Below are 9,537 nucleotides of genomic sequence, written 5' to 3'. Positions count from 1 at the left end.
AAGCACTTAGTCCTTGTATCATAGATGTGTTTTTTTTAGGTAACCAGATAACATTGCATGTATGTCGCTTCAGGAAACTTTTGCCATGTTTGCCTTGAGTTTGTACATGTATGATTCACAACCCAAAATGTTTCCTTTATCGCATTTTAGAACTGATTCGTTTCTGCCAAATTTTTAAAATGTTAGCATTTGGGATTTATATTTTCTCCTTGAGTCTACAGTAGATGATGGTACAGCACAGCTCTTTCTCCCAAAAACTATGCTCCAGTATGACTAAACTGCATTCTCATTTGTGTTTTGAAAGAAATGGATTTCATTTGGAAACAAACGAAAAGTATGACTGTGGCGTAAAAGGAAAGGCTTCCAGCTTGATAAGTGCCAAAACATCAGTGTAAGACGGTCTGCACCACCACTTTCACCCAGGAAACCAGGATTTGCATCCCATATGGGACCATTATACTTATACTGGCATGGTGGCTACACTGAACATACGTGGACTTTTCACTGGATGGACGTACCACAGAATGTATCTTGTTAGTGGCTCCACCTGCAGCATGTTACAGTGTTGGGTGAACAAAACAAGACGGTGAGCTTTCATGGGTTTTTGTTGCAACCCAGCACGGTGCTGTGATATTTATTTTTCCAACAAGTTTGTGCAATATGAGCAAGCTAACCTCTACTGTAGTATTTTTAAGGAATAAAGTTCCTAAGCAATTATTAGCTGGCAACTGCAAGATAAATGTTGATGGGGTGATTGAGACCCCAAAATGGAAGCTGTGTTTCATGTAAATCAGTTATTTTCTGTGTAGTTTATTGTTAAAAATATGGACACTTTAAGACCATTTATTTTGGCGAAAGGGCTGCGCAAACCTCGTGTGAAAAATAGCTCCACGGCACAAACACACCACTTACACACAGGCTCACACATCTGATGTAGCCACTTTCATTCATTTTAATGAAAGCATAACGTTGCAGCATCCATTTCACAGTCTGTAAACATTACGCCAGGGGTGTCCAATCCTGGTCCTGGAGGGCCACAATCCTGTATGTTTTAGATGTTTCCCTCTTCCAACACACCTGATTCAAATGATCAGCTCATCATCAAGCTCTGCAGAAGCCTGATAACGATCCTGATCATTTGAATCAGGTGTGTTAGAAGAGAGAAACATCTAAAACATGCAGGATTGTGGCCCTCGAGGACCAGGATTGGACACCCCTGCATTACGCAGTCAGTGTAGCCACAAGGTCAAGTTTTCTTTTCATTTACTCTTTACTTTCAGTATTTACTCAATGTTTGGTTAGGTTTAAGCGCCAAAACTACATGGCTAGGTGAAGGAAAATACACTGCTCTTGGTCACAATACGATCCATCACAACATGTTTAAAGCTTCTCCTCCATTTATTGGGTTACCAGGGTTTGGATTCCTTCTCCATATAGCAGACGATTGGGTGGCTGGAAATGAGCGACAGTAAAGCAATAAAATAAATGCCGATAACATGTTTATTTTTGGTGGTATGTCACAAACATCTTAGAGAGAATCCTTGAAAAGTGGAACTGAGAATGCAGTTTAGTTGTAAAGGAGTTTAGTTCCTTTGGAAGACAGGGCTGTGCAGCACGACCAAATGCTATGCAAAACAACATTCTTACTGTGTTATTACTCAAAACCGGCTTTTACCTTCGTAACTCTTACTTTTACATATGGGCTGGAGGTCCAGGAAGCTGGGCCCAGGCACATGGAACTTTGCTTCCTTGTTAAAAGCAGATGAATAGCCATGCTTCAATGTGTTGCCTTCAGAGTGTGATAACTCATTATGAATGCACTGAAATCAATCTCCTGCAATTACTTTCTTCAGAAGCCAGGTTTACAACTTTGATTTCATATTTGACTCTTTTCATTCTGTTTTTGCTACTTTTCTGGACAGTTTTCATCAAGTATCGTGTTTCCGTTTATGTAGAGATCAAACAGGGACAGATTTCAAGCTAAAGTGATAGTGGCAGCTTCTGTTTCCGAGTTACCATGTTGAGAATCCTGTATGTATGTATGTATGTATGTAAGTATGGTAGTAGTTTCAGAAACATGTATATATGCCCTGCTTTTAGAAAAGCACCACTAAGCCAGTAAGGTTAGCTTCTATGTAATGCATATGCAGCAGCAGTGTTACTCTAGTCTAGTGCTTCATTGACTGGATAGTGAGAAATGAGCCGAGTAGCTTGAGCTTTAGCAATTTTGACAGAATATACGATGCTTTTTTAAGACATCTTGGGTTTTTTGTTGTTGTTGTTTTTTTCTAGATAAGTTTGCTGTTTCTATAAGCTTTGATGATAACTTGCTAATATTCTTGATATATATTTGAATGCTTTGAGCAGAATCACGTTTTTTGTCATGTGGCTTAGAGACTGATTTGAGCTTAGGTTATTGAAGAGACAAAAAGTCACAATGACAAGGTTACTGCAGCATTATCATTTTGAAATCACATTGTATTTATTCATTTTTAAAGATCAATGCATTAATCTGAATTTACAATAAATACCATAGTGATAATTCAAAGAAGTAGTTACAGTACCGTGACATTTTGGGAGATACACTTGAAAAGACTGATGCCACTCTCTCTGCAATAAATATGAAGCCAGATGACTTAAGTTTAGCTTAGCATAAAGACTATTTACAGGGGAGGCCAGTTAGCCTCGCCCTGCTATCTGGGAGCTACTGTAGCGTAATCTGACAAAGGTAACGTAACATTCAGTATATATGGGAGCTGCAGTCTGGATTACTTGGTTACTTAAAGAGCCTACATTATGCTTTTTTGTTTTCATCTTTTCCTTCAGTGTGTCATATAACTTTTTAGTGTATGTAAAACGTTTAACGTACAAAGTCAATAAGTTCAGAAAACTCTGCTCCTTATCAGCCTGAAAAACACTGCATTTGAAGTCCAGGCTTTTCTTTCGTTACTTATCTAAGTCACCGTGTAACACATTAGCATAATACCTGCTTAGCGGCTAGTTTGGCCATCAAACAAAGACTGAGCGATGCAACATTATTTCTTTCTTCTTCTAAAGCATGCTTTCGACTCAGAGATCCGGGGTTACAATACATAACCAATATTACCTGTCCTTCGTCAGTCCAGCTGACCAATCAGAGCGGACTGGGCTTTTCCTGCCTTAAAGAGACAGGAGCTAAAAGGGAGCGTTCCAGACACATGGTGAGACGTATGAGGAAAACCACATACTGTACTGCACATACAAAAAACAAACCTTGCAAATGTGCATACTATGGGCTCTTTAACGATGAACTCAAATTTAGAGCAAACTTCTGAATTGTTGCAAAAATGCGCAGATGTGAATTATGCTTGTTTCTATTTACTGCCTTGAAACAAACAAACAGGATTGTGTAAGTCATCAGAAAGAGGCAGTATAGGCGATGTCAAGCATGTCTGTAAGAAACAGATGTTTAACAAAAAAAAAAGCCGTGACCAGTTGTTTGCAAACAGCAAGTCACTGGCTCGGTCAGGAACACGTCCAGTACATAGCAATTCTAGTTTTGAACTTGATGGAACAAACGAGGTGACGGTTTATGTCAGGTGTTGTTTGTGAGCTTTCGAGCTGTAGTAAGGTATATTTTTAAACTTTGGGTCAGGCTAGCTGTTTCCCAGTGTTTCAGCTCTCTTTGGTACGCTAAGCTCATCGGTTGCTGACTCCATATTTCTCACACAGACATGAGAGTGGTATAAGTCAAATTCCCAAAAAAGTTCTATTCATTCAAAGGAATAATCTTAAATCAGAGTGCTTTTACGGTCATCACTATTACTTCAGTCTCTTTCCATGACGCCCTCGACAACAGCTGCATGCACTACACTCACTTCAGCAGAGTTAGTTTTGCAGTCTGAATGTGATCATGTGACTTTATGCCTGCGTGGCCTGCCACTATTTAATAAGTTGTCTTGTGTTATTACATTTAAGATTTGAATTTTAGATAAAGGCTGTTCTTTAAATGCAAATATCTGAAGCAATAAATAATGCTCATATAAATAATGACTTCTGTTTATGGGGATCTGTCACCATTTGACCCTCATTTTGGTGATGGAGATTTAACCTTTTTGGCAATAGTCTTTTTCGCGCACACACACACACAGACACACACACACACGTATATAAATATTTATTTATATATATGTGGTTATAATCTCAATTATTTAGGCTCCACCCTTCCCTCTTTGGAAGCACAGTGCTCTTTCTTTACTGTATTTATGTTTGTGTAAAAGGCCTTTGCAGATCGCTCATGTAAAGGACTGCATCACTTTCAAAACTTTTTTTAAAAATTGTTATGTACGTGACTACAATAAACCTTGACTGATTTCATCTGCCTGCTGGTCAAAAGCTTAGTGATAATGAAACAGGAAAAGTCTTTATCATGTCAGCTGCAGCATGACATGGAATGGGATTTATGGAACAGTGTCATGTTAGAAATGTAAAATCACAGCTGACACAGATTGCCATGTTTCATCAGTTTTCTCTCCGGATAAATATACGGCGAAATAAAGTCTGATTCCGTAGATACTGTACAGTCCTACAGTACATATTTAGATGCATTTATTCAGTCAACGTGATAAAACGCCGACTTAATCTTGGTTGATGGAACAACGGCCTGCACGTGCTGTTTCTCCTTTGATTATACACATGCAGCCTCTACAGTTGGTGGACGGTTAAATCCATCTTGGGGGTCTCTGTGGCAGTAACATCTGGCTCACATCTGTTTGTCAAGGATTTAGGTCCATTTAAGTTGCTTTTTCCATTCAGCGGGCCTATACTCTACGGCAAATTAAGCTGTCACTGATGGCACCAAATGACATCAATCATAGTATATGGCTTGAGAAGCAAAGACAAGTTACAGTATGTGCTGGTGGAGAGGACCATCCTCTCTGATCCACGTCCTCGGTGCTATGAAAACACACTCCATGCTATCAGGATGTCAGATATTCTATAGCTAGCTGACCTTTGTACACACATTTCACATGACATACTAAAAGAAAACGTGGCAGTTGTGAGTAATAATCATTGAGTTTGCAGCAAACTGATGCTGTAAAATGATAAATCAGATACACACAGATGCACATATCTTTGTTTTTGTTTTTGTTTAAATCAGATTTTATGATCATCTTTCACTATTTTTTTTTTTTTTTCATCAGACGTATTACCTTATTTCATCAGAACAATGGAAATGAAAGCTTAATTTATTTCAATTCAAATCAGTTTTTTTGAATTGGAGTTATACTCATTTTAGAATTATCTGGTATTCTTTTCACCATGATGAAAAATACTCACCTCAGTATCTTGTTTTGACAAGAAAAGTATCTTGTTAAATGAGAATCAAAAGACGTATGTTACTCAGTATCTCTTTTTAACAAGCAGGTTTGTCTTCTAACAAGAAACGTATTAAATATTATTGAGAAAAGTGTGTTTTTAACAAGAAAAAACAAAAGTGTTTCACTGGTATCTCTTTCTTAAACAAAAAATGTTTCCTTCTAACAAGAAAGTATGCCGATAAAACAAAAATAAATAATTTTAATGAGAAAACATCTTGTTTTAGCAAGAAAAAATGAAGTATTTTCCTCAGTATTTGTTTTTAACAAGAAGGTATGTCATTATAAAAGAAAGTTTCTCATTTCACCTGAATAGTACTGTCAGAATCACAAAAGTGTCTTGTTTGTTCTTTTGTTTTAGCATGAAAATATGTCAGAACAAGAAAAGCACTTTGTTTTAATGAGAAAAATTAAGAGTGTCGTCCTCAGTATTACGCTTTAACAAGAAAGTATGTCATTTTCACAAGAAAATATCTCATAAAAGATAATTCTTTCAACTATAAAGAATTTTGGTATAGTGACAAAAGTACCTCATTGTAACATAAAAACAAGAAACTTATTTTTTGGTAGGAAACAACAAAAGCATCTTGCTCAGTTTGTAGTTTTAACAAGTAGGTTTGCTGTTCTATCAAGAAAGGTATCACTTATTAAGAAAAGTGTCTTGTTTTATCAAGAAACACAACTTGTTTTGAATGTCATGTTAACATAAATGTGTGTCATGATAACAATAAAACATGTAATTGTAATAAGTAAAGTATTGAGTATTGAGAAGTATCCTTCAGGATTTATTGAATTTATTTGAAGTTTTTCAGAAAACATTGACTTTCTCTGATTAAGACTTTATTGTTGGTATGAAGGGGCTGCAGGGTGGTGCAGTTGGTAGCACTGTTGCCTCACAGCAAGAAGGTTGCCGGTTCGCGTCCCGGTGGGGGCACCGGAATCTTTCTGTGTGGAATTTGCATGTTCTCCCCGTGCAGTGTGGGTTCTCTCCGGGTTCTCTGGCTTCCTCCCACACAGTCCAAATACATGTTGAGGCTAATTGGTGATTCTAAATTGTCCGTAGGTGTGAATGTGAGTGTGCTTGGTTGTCTGTCTCTAAGTGTAGCCCTGTGATAGACTGGTGACCTGTCCAGGGTGTCCCCTGCCTTCGCCTTGAGTCAGCTGGGACAGGCTCCAGCCCCCTGATGACCCTAGTGAGGATTAAGCGGTGTATAGATAATGGATGGATGGATGGATGGATGTTGGTATGAACGCTACTTCCAAGAGTGCCACTGATCATTCTGATCTTTCCAATATGACACGAGCACAGAATAATCTGTCCATCCATTGGCAGTAGCTTCATATTAATTTAAGTGAGCTATTGAAGCTGTGGCACAGGACCAATGGATGAACTGGAAAAGTGTTGCAGGTTTTTAAAAAAAGAAAACTTAGTTTTAAAAAAATGGAGCTCTAATATGAGGCATTTCATTAAGTCTGCTTTCTGAGAAATGTCTCCAAAACTGCTTAGTCAGTAGGGACGTAAGGACTCTGGCTGTACCTTCTGTTCAGACATACACTGCAGCTACTTTATCAGCGAACAAAATATCTACAGCCCATGCATGTAGCTCTCTGATGTAATTTAATGTGAGAAGTGCTGAATAAGCACCTGGAGCTGCAGACTGCAGGGTGAATCTACTTTTCCTCTGCAGAGACAAAAGCAGACTGTAACATCACACCTGCTAAAGTTGTCACGTTTTTCTGTTTAACAGACCTTCAACAAAATGGCTTCAAAGAACATTAGATCATGATATTGATTTTTTGACCCTCCCGCAGTTAGTCTTCATGGAACGTCAGATCACAGAGAGTTTGTAAAATATTGTGCCCTTACAAAAATAAAAATCATTAGCTGACCTTGGTTTCCAGCCTTCAAACTGCTTGTGGGTAATAAAAGCCTTTTCTATATTAATACAGCACCTTTATACCAGTGTTGTAAAGTCTCAGATAAAGGATAAAAACACAGCTTTTACTGCAAAGTGATAAAACAAACAATAAATATTAAAATGCAAACATGGGAGGTTAGGAAGAACAAAAGACATCACACAAGGACAAGACTATATATACATACATACATACATATATATATATATATGTATATATATAAGAGTTTAAAGAGATCTTGAAAGTTAAAGCAAATGATCCGCCTTGTGTTTTCCAGCATGTTGTTGTAAAGTCAGTGATTAGTGATTAAAAGCTGCGGTTCCGTGGATTGTTAAATGGATTAAAGTTTGTAATGAAAAATAACTTAACTGTAACTGTGTTTCAGCTTCTGAGCAACTTTGCAAATTCTGACATTATCTGTGTGATCTTTAATCTAATCAACACAATCAGCTGCTCCCTGTTCATTATTGCACATCATGCAGTAATTGCATATTTTATGTGGTGGTTGAATAAATGCTCACACATTGTTGTAACAAATAAGAAAAATAAGTCAATTGCTGATTAAAAAAGAAAAAAAATGCTGTGTGCATGCCAATGTCAATGCTGCAGTTTATAAATAGCTCTTTGAAAGTTCAGTTTGTTACTTTAACAGCAACAAACGTCACTTTGTCTGCGACAGAATAAAGGTGAAATGGTTTGATGTAGTTCTGTTTGCCTCCATATTATCGATCCATTTACAGAATTTTACAACAGTTTTGACTCAGTTCTCACAACAGACATTCAATTTGCGTTTTTTCTTTACACATTGTTGCACTTTACAATTAAATCATTGTTTCAAATTTTGCTGTTGAAAATCTGCTATTTGTCATTGAGGTAGAGTTTCTAATGTTTTTTAGCAAACATGGATTTTACTATAGGAACAGATCAGCATTTAAAGACCTAGTTTGTGGTAAAAATAGTTTTTTTCCCATGTTAACGTGTCAAGTTGTGTTTTTTACTTTCTGAATATATCTTGATCAAAATATGCAGTGACCTCCATGGATGAGCATGAAATTCTGTAATAAATATACATGATGAAGTCCTAAATTTGACTGTGGAATACAACAACAATGCAAGTGGAAATTAGAAGTACTTTACTTTGTTTGGTTTATACCTTTAACTACATTACATGTCCATGTACGTTTTATTGCACTGTATTGATCCTACAGCTGTAGTTGCCTCCACTATGGAGGCAAAGGTTCTGTTTTCATTGCCATTTACATTATATACTTACGCAAACACTGAATTTAGATACAACTTTAAGGGACATGTACTTTACATGAGTATTTCCATCAGATGCTACGTTGTTCTTCCACTCCACTACATTGTAAAGGAAAACATAGTATAATTTCACTAAGATTTGACACAACGGATAAAATAACATTTAAAATACAACATACGGTTAAAGATTAAACCAGTGGTTTCCAAATGTTTTGGCTTCTTCCTAAAAGCAGTGTGTAGTCAGCCTCACATTTTAGTTGTGTTGAGTTCTTAGCAGCTCCACTAAATTTTATTTTTGCCCCTAAACCTTTCTCATGGTTTTATTTCAACAAATGTTTAAATGATCCAGTATCTCACCAAAACAAAATCTGAGATTAGATCAAAAGTCCAAAACCTGGGAGCAGATTTGTGGATCAGAACATTGTTTTCCTTCTTTCCTCTCTCATTAATGATCTGATAAACCATCTGATTTATCTGCTGTCCCTGTATATAAGACTGGACACACTTGCAGTAGCTACAGTAGCATGCTGCTGACACACTGATCTGAATACTTCTACCACCACTGCTCATTTGTTTGTCTGTCAGCAGGATTAAGCAAAAACTACCCGACCAAATAAGATGAAACTTAGTGGAGAGGTGGAACATGAGCAAAGGCAGAACCCATAACATTTCAGTGCAGATCTGGATTACTTTCTTCAAAAGCTGCAAGATAAGGTACTGACCTCAGCAGAGGAGGTCTGTACTCTCTACGAGTTACAAATGTATTGGCATGATTTTGGCCTGCAGAGATGCACAAACATGAACAGTATTACTGGAGTTATTCAGAAATGTTCCCATTTATAGACTGAATGTGGCTCAGTGCGACTAATTCATATCATAATTAAACATATTTAAAATGCCCATTTGCTGAAGTGGGACTAAGCATGGACCCAATGTATCATACATTAATGACTATGCACAATGTGTCATGGCTCATGCTAAATATACAGGACTGGTACTTCTA

The sequence above is a fragment of the Stegastes partitus genome, unplaced genomic scaffold (assembly GCF_000690725.1).
Source record: "Stegastes partitus isolate 25-593 unplaced genomic scaffold, Stegastes_partitus-1.0.2 Scaffold819, whole genome shotgun sequence".
NCBI classification, from domain to species: Eukaryota; Metazoa; Chordata; class Actinopteri; family Pomacentridae; genus Stegastes; species Stegastes partitus.
The sequence above is the reverse complement of the archived record's forward strand: the minus strand, read 5'-3'. Positions refer to the sequence as shown.